Source organism: Hyperoodon ampullatus (genome assembly GCF_949752795.1).
Source record: "Hyperoodon ampullatus genome assembly, chromosome: X".
In the NCBI taxonomy this organism is placed as follows: domain Eukaryota; kingdom Metazoa; phylum Chordata; class Mammalia; order Artiodactyla; family Ziphiidae; genus Hyperoodon; species Hyperoodon ampullatus.
This window is the reverse complement of record NC_136913.1, coordinates 126,302,853-126,315,281: the sequence shown is the minus strand read 5'-3', so window position 1 is coordinate 126,315,281 and position 12,429 is coordinate 126,302,853.

The following is a 12,429-nucleotide window of genomic DNA, read 5'->3' as shown; positions in this document are numbered from 1 at the left end:
GAACTTCTAGGGTTGCAAAGATAGCTCATACCTCCCCCCAAAAGAACTAGTACATCTGCTATGTTGTAAGATTCACAAGGCAACTGGTACCTCCCTCAGGATCTGCTCCCACCTCCTCTCTTGGCTGCTAGTCCCATAACCAGACTTAAATCCAAGTATAACCTGACTGGGGATATGTCCGGTCTATAAGGAAGAGAAGATATATGTGTGAAGAATTAAAATAATCAGCGGGGGCCAGGGTCATACCCCTAAAATTGGATTTTGAAGGTACTTGATCAAGAGGACCAGAATGTGAGACTGGATAGGCAATAATTTGTTAACTTAAGGATACTGACTTGGACATGGGACACCCTCGTCAGGTCCCAGAGGATGGAGCAAACTTGCTGTTGGGGTGGCTATCAGAAGCCAGGAAAAAGCTATGGTCAATACTTAATGGAAATACCCGATTAGCACTGGAAAACAGTAGAGGAAGGAAAAAAGGCTGTTAGAACTGGGCATGTGAGTCTGGAAGATCAGAGTCTTATGATCCAGGGAAGGCCCGAGTGGACATACTATTTGCCAAGGCCATCAGGAATGTGCTGAGAGAAGGGCTCCAGCATCACTAAGGAGTTCAATGCTTATTTTCTTTTGCAAGCCAGGAATGATGGTAGAAAAGGCAGTCATGGAGCTTAACTTATTAATATCCATGAGGATGATGGGGCCTAAAAACAACAGAGATCAGGTTGCAGCACTTAAATGCTAGAACCCATGATACTACAAATACCATGATGACCAACAAGGTCTGAAGGGCAGCCAAGGGGGCTTGACCCATAGGGAGTCAGAGAAATAAGTTGAGCACAGCATCTCTAAAGGCAAAGCAGACAAGCAACCAACAAAGGCACCACTTAATATCTATAAGTAAAAATTTTTTTAAATAAGATGGAGAAGCAAGAGGCTGAGTGTAGTTGACTCAATAAAAAGTTATGATCTCTTGCTTAGACCTGAATCAATTTTCAGATCTGGAATCCAGTGACTGAAGAGGTGGACAGGTCCCTAGGGAAGAAGATCCCTAAATACCATGGCAATATATATCCCATGATGATTCTCAAAGTCTTTCCCCCAAAGGACCTAGGGTCTTTGACTTAGGTGACTGTAGAGTGAGGAAAGGGTAATAATAAGACATTTATAGTACTACTAATCACAGTTGACATTGATACATGGAGACCCTCAGTGTCATCACACTCTCTTCTCCCACTAGACTGGTAACTTAGAAGCCAAATAACAAATAGAATACTGGCTAAAGTATGGCTCACAATGGGCTCACTGGGTCTACAAACATACCTGTAGTCATTTTGCCAGTCCCCACATGCACAACTGAAATTGATATACTAGAAAGTTGGAGTAAGCCCTACATTGGGTCCCTGGACTGTGAAGTAAGTACTATCAATATTAGGGAAGACCAAATGGAAACCCCTGTAATCACCTGAAAATGATACTAAATCAAAACAATATCTTATCATCACGACAGAGGGTATGGCTGAGGTCAGTGACACCATTAAAAATCTAGATAAAGAAGATATGGTATATATATACATGGAACACTACTCAGCCATTAAAAAGAATGAAACAGTCCCATTTGCAGCGACATGGACGGACCTAGAGATTATCATACTGAGTTAAGTAAGTCAGACAGAGAAAGACAAACACCATACGATATCACTTATATGTGGAATCTAAAAAAGGGTATAAATGAATTTATCTACAAAACAGAAATAGAGTTACAGATGTACAAAACAAACTTATGGCTACCGGGGGTAAAGGGGGAGGGATAAATTGGGAGATTGGGATTGACATATACACACTACTATATATAAAACAGATAACGACTAAGGACCTACTGTATAGCACAGGGAACTCTACTCAATATTCTGTAATAGCCTATATCAGAAAAGTATCTAAAAAAGAGTAGATATATGTATATGTGTAACTGATTCACTTTGCTGTATAGCAGAAACTAACACAACATTGTAAATCAACTATAAATTTTATTCCAATAAAAAATTTTAAAATAATAAAAAATAAAAGGATAGAGGAGTGGTAGCCTTTATATCTCTGTTTAATTTTTCAATCTGGACCCTGCAGAAAATGGATGGATCCTGAAGAATGACTGTATACAATCACAAGTAGTAATCCTGATTGCAGGTACTGTGCTGGACATTATATCTTTGCTAGGACATATTAATAAACCCTCTGATGCATTCCATGCCACCACTGATTTAATGAATGTAGTTTTACATTCTAATTAGCAAAGAGTATCAGAAATAATTTTCATTTATGTGGGATCAATAGCATTCATTTATAATGTGTCGTGGCTATGTTAATTTTCTTGCACTGTTATGATATAGTCTGAAGAATCTGGACCATAGAACATCACACTGATCCACTGCATTGATAACATCATGCTGACTTGACAGGGCAGGAAAGAAGTGACAAATAGACTGGAGGTCTTGTTAAGGCACATGTACTCCAGAGGGTGGGAGATAAACCCTATTAAATTTTAGGGACCTGCAAATTCAGTGAAATTTTTACACTTCCAGTGTTCAGGGACATGTTGGGATGTCCTCTCCAAAGCAAAAGACACATTTCTGTATCCATCTTGAACCCCCCCATCACAAAGAAGGAAGCACAGCATTTTGTAGCCATCTTTGGATTCTGGAGGACTAGAATTCCATACCTGGGAGTATTGCTCTACTCTATACACCTTCAGACATGGGAATCTACCAGCTTTGACCCAAGGACAAAAAGGCAGTGGAGCAGGTCTAAGCCAGAGTGCTATTATCCTTGTCACTTGAGCCACAAAATTAAATAAACCCTATAGTGTTGAAGATATGAGTACCGGGAAAGGATGCAGTTTGGAGCATAGGCTCCAATGGGATATTCACAATATAAGCCCTTGGGATTCTGGAATAAGGCTATGCCATCCATAGAAAAGTATATGACTTTTAAGAAACAACTCCTGGAGTATTACTGGGCTCTGGTAGAAACAGAACACTTGACCATGGGTCACCAAGTAAAGATGCATTCAGAACTGTCCCTTCTGTTGGACTCAACAAATTATACACTCAGACACGCCTAGAAGCACTCCATCATGGAATGGAAATGTACATCCTGCAATCAATGCAAGCAAGACAAGAGGGCACAAGTAAGCCGCATGAACTGGTAGCCTAGAACTTTTGTTACCCAAAAGAGTTGCACCAGTGCCCTTCCTTGGCTTGCAAGGGACTCCTTCATGACTGACCGGAAGAAGAGGAAAACTGGGCTTCCCTGGTGGCGCAATGGTTGAGAGTCCGCCTGCCGATGCAGGGGACACGGGTTCGTGCCCCGATCTGGGAAGATCCCACGTGCAGCGGAGTGGCTGGGCCCGTGAGCCATGGCTACTGAGCCTGCGCATCTGGAGCCTGTGCTCCGCAACGGGAGAGGCCACAACAGTGAGAGGCCCGCATACAGCAAAAAAAAAAAAAAAAAAAAAAGAAGAGGAAAACTCCAAACGTGTTTTATGGATGAGTCAGCATGCTATGGGAATGAAAAGCAAAAATGGGCAGTGGTGGGCTTCCCTGGTGGCGCAGTGGTTGAGAGTCTGCCTGCCGATGCAGGGGACACGGGTTCGTGCCCCAGTCCGGGAAGATCCCACATGCCGCGGAGTGGCTGGGCCCGTAAGCCATGGCCGCTGAGCCTGCGCGTCCGGAGCCTGTGCTCCGCAACAGGAGAGGCCGCAACAGTGAGAGGCCCGCATACCACAAAAACAACAACAACAACAACAAAAACTAACATCTTAGAATTGTTGTGTACAGTAAATGAAATAATCGAGGTAAAGTGCTTAGTATGGTGCTTGGTACAAATTAAGCATGTGATAAAAAAAAAATGGGCAGTGGCAACATAGCCACATTCACAGTGGCTAACCTTACAAGATAGAGTAGAGCAAAACCATCCCAAGGGTAAGATGTGCACCTGGTTATCTACTTTGTGTAGAGGGATAAGGGGCCTAAGGTGAGAATATATAGATTCCTGGGTAGGGGTCAATGGACTAGCTTTCTAATCTGGGGCTTGGAAAGACAAAGACTAGAAAACAAAGACAAAGAGGTTTAAGGAAGAAGCATGTGGATAGACATACGGGAGTGGGCATGAAGTATGAAAACATTTATATCACACATTAATGCTCACCAGGAAGTATTCATCACAGAGAGGCACTGAAAACCATGTTGATGAAATGACTCAGTCAGTTGATATTACTGGCCTTTCTCAACAGCCATCCCAGAAGTAGCATAATGGGCATTTGAATGGAGTGTCCATAGTGGCAGACATGGAGGTACATGTGAACCCAACAACATGGACTTCCACTGACATAGGTATTGCTATCTCTGAATGTCCAACCTGTCAGCAACATAGACCAATGCTGAGCACCTGGTATGACACCATTCCACAGGGAGATCAAATGGCCACATTGTGGCAAGGTGATGACATTGGGCCTGTCTCTTCTGGAAGGGTCAGCATTTCATTTTCATAAGAACAGATACTCATCCAGACATGAGTTTGCTTTTCTTCTTATAGAATCTTAGCCACTATCTGTGGGCTTATGGAATTCCTGGTCCATAGGTCTGGTATCCCACACACAACATAGGATCTAACCAGAGTATCCATTTCACAGAAAAGTATGTGCAGGAGTGGGCCCATGACCATAGGTTCCGCTGGCCACATCACATACAACACCATCCAGAAAGAGCTGGCTGCATAGAACACTGGAAATACCTTCTAAAGATACAACTAAAGTGCCAGGTCAAATGAAATCCTCTGAAAGGATGGGATGTCACCCTTTGCAATGCAGTGTACTAGACTGCATTTATTAAATCAGGAGCCTCTATATGGCACTGTGTCTCCCTTACTTACGAAGGTACATGTATCTGGGAACCAAGGGTTGGGCGGCAAGTTTGGCTTCACACCACCACTCTCAATGACCCACTAGGGAATTGTGTGCTTCCTGTCCTCATCATTCAGGGCTCTGTGGGGTTGGAGGGTCTAGTTCACAAAGGAGCCACACTCTTGCCAGGGGACATAAGTAATGGCAAGCTACGGCTGCCACCAGGACCCTTTGTATTCATTATGTCCAAGGACCAGCAGGTAAAAGGAAGAGTCACCATACTCGCATGTACAACTGGTCCTGATCATCAGGCTAAGGCAGGGTTTCTTTTTCCCCACTGAGGCCAAGAGGATTACGTGTGGATCCCAGGTGTTCTCCTGGTACCTCCTGGTACTCTCTTGCCCCATTGTAACTGTGAATAAACAAGTGCAGCATCCCCAGACTCAGGTCTCAGAGCACTCAAGAATGAAGGTTTGGGTTACATCACCTGGTAAGCCACCAAGACCTGCTAAGAAGATAGCTCAGGGCAACTTGTTCCCCAACCCCACCAAATTGGGCTCAGAATACTTCCAATCCATCAACAGACACTGTTGGATTTCCCTCCAATAATATTCCTTAAAACCATCTACTTTTCTCATTTCCACTTCTCCACCTTAGTCTAAGCTGTAATCATATCACATTTGGGTCACTTGAAGAGCCTCCTAAATTGTTTCCTTTCTCTTTTCCTGCTACAATTCACCTACCCTACAAGAGACAAAGTGACTTAAAAAGAATACATCAAATTTTTTCTATGTGTTTAAAAACTTCCAGTGCTTCCTTACCAATTTTAACAAAAAATTCCAACTCCTAACAGGAGCTACAAGATCCTGTATGATCTGGCCCTTACCTCTCTTTCCAACCATATCTGTATGCTCTTCCCCATAACTCATCAACCACTCCAGCCTTGGATTCCTTGATAGTGTTGGAATATGAAATCACTTTTTACCTCATGGTATTTACACTGGCAGTTCTTTTTGCCTGCAATGGTCTGTTTTTGGATCTTTGCATGGCAGACTTCTGTTTGTCATTCTGTTCTCAGTGCAAATACCACACATTCCCTGATGTCTTTCCTGGAAACCCAGTGTAAAGTACTAAAGTAGGTTTCCCCTGTCTCAACAACTCCTGGTTATTCTTTCTGAATACTTTTTTATTATTTGCTTATTTTTGTGTTTTTTTCTTATTATCTATCTCCTCAAATAGGCTTTAAAATTGATTATATCAAGAATTAATTATGCCTTGTTTACCATTAAATGCCCAGTGCCAAACATAGTACAAGGCACATAGTAGATGCTCAAAAAATATTTTTCTTCCAGTTTTATTGAGATATAATTGACCTACAGCACTGTATAAGTTTAAGGTGTACAGCACAATGGTTTGACTTATATATATCATGAAATGATTATCACAATAAGTTTAGTGAACATCTGGGACTTCCCTGGCCGTCCAGTGGTTAAAACTTTGTGCTTCCAATGCAGGGGGCATGGGTTCCATCCCTGGTTGGGGAACTAAGATCCCACATGCCACGCAGTGTGGCCAAAAAACCCCCAAACAAACAAACAAACAAAAAGTTCAGTGAACACCCATCACCTCATATAGATACAACATTAAAAAAGTAGAAAAAAACAAATATTTTTCCTTGGATTTTCTCTCAACTTTCATATATAACGTACAGCAGTGTTAATTATATTTATCTTGATGTAATAATTTTTTAACCTCAGGTCTGCACTTGCACTAGCCATATTTTCCAAGAATTAAACAAGGAGAAATCAAGTGGAGATGCTGGGGATCGAGCCCAGGACCTCATACACACAAAGCATGTGCTCTACCACTGAGCTATATCCCCATGTTGATGTAATCATTTTTAATAAACTTTGTCAGTGTATAACCAAAGAAACTTGCCTGAGCCAAACCATTTTACCTTAAAAAAAGCAGTATTATGTCAGGTGTATGTAATTTTGATACAGGAAATTGGAGAATATCATAGATAGTAGTTCAACTATGGCTTTATAAAAGAAATAATATTTTATCCTCCATAGAGGCAGTAAAACCACAATTCACAAAACATTTTCATAGGAAAAGTGACAGCAGGTTATATGGAGAAAACAAAGACAGAGGTATAATGATCCAGGAATCCATTCCTTTATGAGGATCCAATTAAATTATGTATTATTTATATGTTTGATTATAAAAATTATATGAGCTCATTATTGATACTTTAGAATAAATATTTACACTATCAGAGATAACAACTTTTCCACGTAGGGTCACTAATTTTCCAGTCTTTCTTTTAGAGTAAACTGGATATACAGTTCTGTATTATTCTGATTTATATTATATAATCAACATTTTCCCACATTTTTCCAAACAAAATTTAAAGGCCTGAATTTTATGCGATCACATGAATGTGCTCTAATTTATTTTATCCCATTCCCTACAGTTAAATGTTTACATTTTTCTATTTTTTCTTATTATACAATAACTCTGAGAGGGTCATCATTATTTATTAATATATGTCTGTATTTATGATTATTTCCTTATGATATAGTCACCAAAGTATAATCCCTATGTCATACTTCTTGAAAAATTTTGAAGGTTGCTATAGATTGCTTTATATATTCTTTCCATAAGTTTATAAAATTTGTACTAATTTATAGTTCTGCCAGCAATATTTGGTTCTTCTTTCATAAAATTTTGTACTAATTTATAGTTCTGCCAGCAATATTTGGTTCTTCTTTCATAAAACTTTGTCATCCTTGAGCATCAGTATATTTTATAATTTAATAGGTAACAAATGGTATATATAACTATTTAGTTTTGTATTTCTTTGATTACAATTTTTAATGTTTATATCATAATTTTAATTTCTAATTTTTGATGTATATGGGCATGATTTTTGTTTAGTTCCTATTTTTTATATCAGCATCTCAGTTTTCTTATTAATATATGAAAATATTTAATTATAAAAAATGCTTTTAAATTTCCAACCAACTATTATATAAAGCAAAAATCCTCTTTCCTAATATGTATCTATTGCTAACACTTTTCTTGATAGTACTGGTGTAATTTTATTTTACTTCATATAACATTTTTTGAGCAATAATGAACACTGAATTGACAAGCCAGGGTTCTCATTGCTGACTCCACCATATCTTTTTGTGTGACCTTGAAAATGTAGACAACAGATTTTATTCTAATGCAGAGACAGCTGGTGCCCACCCATTCATCCATTCACTCATTTATTCATTCTTAAGTCTATTATTTTAATGAGTACCCCATGGAGAGAACTTGGAAATTTTCCATCCCTATGTCTCTCCCAAAGCTGCTGGATGCCTGAAATTTAACCATTAGAGAATCATTTTAGGGACTATTGATCTGGGGACAGAGCTATCAAGAGGTTTAACTGTAAAAAGTCAAGCAACAGGCAAATAGCTGCCTCCTTCTATCCATTCCATCACATTCTTCCACTGCCTTCCAATACACCAAGCAGGGCTTTGGGGAAAATTCCTTCCCTAGAGTTTCTCATCCTTTCTTCTCATTTCACAGCTTTGGATTTATATTGGGAGGATCATGGTGAGGTTTCATTAGATTATTTGGGGGTAAAGGATGGTTGCTTTCCTGCCGAGCTGTAGGTAAAGAAGCTCAGGGTACAATTTATTTCATGCCTAGTCACCTCATGATGTATTGGGGTAGGAGTCCCATTACCTTTCTCCTGAATAAGAGTAGCATCCTCTTCTGGGTTTTAGGTGGGCTTGGGGCCTGGATGCGTCTGTCTCAGGGCCAGGACTGGGCTGACAGGATCGGACAGAGCCTGGGTTAGGATGAGAGAAGTGACTGAGTTATTCAAGTGCAGGGTTGGATCCCATATTTATTTAAAATTTTGTCCATCATAGATTTTTCACTGATTTCAAATTTTTAAAATATTACATTAGAATGATGTGCATTTTGATTTACTGATTTTTTTTTTTTTTTGGCCGCGCCACATGGCATGCGGGATCCTAGTTCTCTGATCAGGGATCAAACCCATGCCCTCTTCAGTGGAAGCACGGAGTCATAACCACTGGACCACCAGGGAAGTCTGATTTACTGATGTTTTTGATGGCTCCTAAAATTCTGTGCCCTCGTTGAGTGCCTCAGTTGCTTGATTGTAATCCTGGCCCTGATTTTATTTCCTAGAGACGGGGGGAGCTTATCATTACCTTCAAGTTCGATATTAACCAAACCTGGATGATTCCCAAATCCAACCCCAGCTGTCACTTTTGGAGAAAGTTTTGGCTTCCTTCCACATCCATCTGCTCTGGCACTGGGTGTATTCCACATGTTTGAGTCTATGTCCTCGTCTGTCTATATCCTGTGACAATTCAGCAATTATCTCTCATTTGGCATTCATCTTGGCTAAACAATAAAACCATAGCAAAAGGTACCATGCACTTTGGAGACCTCCACATACTTCTTTGGTTCAGGAACTTGGGGTAGGTGGAGTTGGGGATGGTGGGCAGCAGGACATATTCCTTCAAGGCTCTGAAGCAGCAGGGGCCTGCAGAAGGTACACTATTACAGGGATTCTTAAACCTGGCTACATACTACAACCACCTGAAGAGCTTTCAAAAATACCTACGTCTGGGTTCTACCCTCAGCTTTTCATTTAATTGGTCTGGGGTAGAACTGAGGCACTGGGGTTTTGTAAAGCTCCTCAGATGATATGAATGTGTAACCAAACTCGAAAACCACTGTCTTTCATTACTCAGGGGCCAGCTGAGGATCACTCTGAAGGGCATGGGAAGCAGATTATTACGGATCTGAAGAATCAAGTGAATAGTTTCTAAGGGTTTGGGTGAAGAAATATCTTGTACAGCGAAAATTGGTAGCAGTGAGAGGGAGGGTGGGGAGAAAGTTTCAGTATTTCCCTAAGATTTGCTCAGTGCTATGTCCCAATTCATTATGGATGCTGGGAGCTGAATACTCTTTTTCCCACTGAGTGCCCAAACTTTTGTTGAGTTTTGTTTTTGAGGTATAAGCCTGGTCTCTGCTTATAATCAGATTTGAAGCTATAGAATCTCACCAATTGAGTTTCTAAATGTATTTTAAACATTTACCAAGGAGCTTCTTCCAAAATATGTATCCTCTTGGAGGCATACCGGTTAGGTATTTTGGTGTATGTTTTGAATACCTTGAGAGACATGTTTCTGCTGCCAGTTTTAGGCTAGAGTGTAAAATTTCTAGTAAACATCAATCTCAATTTCAAATCCATAACCCCTTGCCTTCAGAAAATCCTCTCCATTTTAGAGTTGGAAATAAGAGAGCACCGATGTGGAGAGGGGCTGATATTGCTTCTCAGGTCGTCAATGACCATAATGACGTGAAGAAGATGGAATAGTTTCTATCTTCATTACCCTAATAGGACTTTGAGGACTATTAGGGTAATGAAGATTAATAGTTCCATTACTCTTTCACTTTCGTGCTAAACCAAAGCCACAGATCACTGAGGAGAAAAAGGTATCCCAAATATTATGTAATTGTCGTTGACGGAGAACAACGAGGCACTCCATTTGGTTTCTTGCACTAAGTTTGGTTTCAGTCTTTGCTGGGTAACCAGAACTTTCTGTGGTCCAGATGATACTGCTGAAAATGATCACCATACTGTCCTCTATTCTGAGGTTTATTAAAAGCAGCTCTTGTTCTGTTGAGATGTCTTGAGAGTGGTGGAAGGATGGGATGCAGGGCTGTTTCTCTCTCCTACATTTTGGAATTCTTGATAGAATAATTTTCTGAAACTTTGCATTAAGGTCAAAGGACTTCCACTGGGAGGTTTTGAGTCATGGTAATTACCTAGAAAAATTTTGATGTAGTATATTTTTTGTCTTGTTTCACAACAGCATAATGAGAATTTACCTGGTACTTTTCCTAAACTGCTGCATGAATTTAGGGGGGTCACTTCCCTTCTTAGAGCCTCAGTTTTCATGTCAACACATTGGAGTTGAACTGCATGATCTCAAAGCTCCCATCCAACTCAAATATTCTATGATTTGGTGATTTCTAGCTAAAATTGGGTGAGTTAATGCATGCAGTTTTTACTTCATATCTAGGAAGACAAAATAATTTTTCTGACAACAAATTCAGCATATCAATGCTGTAATGTTGCTGTCTTTATACTTATTAAACTTTATTTTTTTCTAAAGACCTTAAAGCACTTTGACATGTCTTAGACTTCATTATCTCTGAAGCTGAGTCTATGCCTTATTTCATTAATTCTCACCATGTGTGTTTGAGCAAAGGTGATAGGAAGGTTATTATCCTTGCTTCACAGATGAAAACACAAGGTGAGTTAAATTACAATCTTCAAGGAACTGAGGGATAAAAAGGAAAATAAAGACTAGGACTCAGCCTGTATGGCAAAGGGAAGGAGGAAAGAAAAAGAGACTGCTGGTAGCTGAATTTGGGTATGGGATGTGGGGACAGAGCCTCTATGGGGCCTTTTGCCAGGAAGCTACTTGAAAAATAAAGAGTAGGAGGCAGTAGGCAGTAGTGGTCAGATTGATCATGATTCTGTCTGCCCAGCCCAGACTCTAAGAACTTTTCTAAGAATTAGATGCTAAATGTGAAAGTGGACCTAGTAAGTTTTCTAACCTAGTGTTTTACCCAATACCTAATTTTCCTCTAAAAGCAGCAATTATCGCTAAGTCTTACAGGGCTAGGTATGTCATATGCATTATCTTAGCTAAATATTCATGGGTTGGTACCATTATTATGTCCATTATACAGCTAAAGAAGCTGAAGTCCTGGTCCAGGTCACACAGCCTGTAAGTGGAAAAACTAGCACCTGAATCTAGATCTGTCCCAACTCAAACCTGTGCTTTACAAAACTGCTTTCTAATGTTTCTCTGATAACTGATATTCTAAAAGTTTATAGTAATATCATTTTCGTCTGCATACTACATTGCTTTATAAAAATACATTTCAATTTCTTCATGAAAATTCTGAGACCTCTGTCACTTAGTCTACCTACAGAAAAAAAAACTTTCATTGTTTTCCTTCTATGAAAAAGATGAGCAGTGATATTGTGAAAAAATTACAAACAAATGGTATGCAATGTCTCAACTCTACTGCAATTCATTTTGAAAAGTATGTAGGAAGGTCTCATTTGTACCACATAATATGCAGAGAAATATGAATATGAAGATAAATAATACAGTCTCTATCTTCAAAAAATTTACAATAATTGAAATAGGCCCATTTCTTGGGCACAGTAACATGGCTGCATTATATCCCACTCATTTGGAGTGATGGCATAGATGCTGCACCTTAATGTTTTTCCTGTCTATCCTAGGGATCCGATGAGAAGTATCTACAGAGCAGCTTCCTTCTATGGATGATATTCTTGGGCAGCCTTCACTGGTTGTTTCCCCAGGACCACAACCCCTTTTCATGATGGTTGTGGAGAAACATGGAATAAATAATGAGTTGGCAAAGCCCTGTATCACTGCAGAGGAAGGAGTATG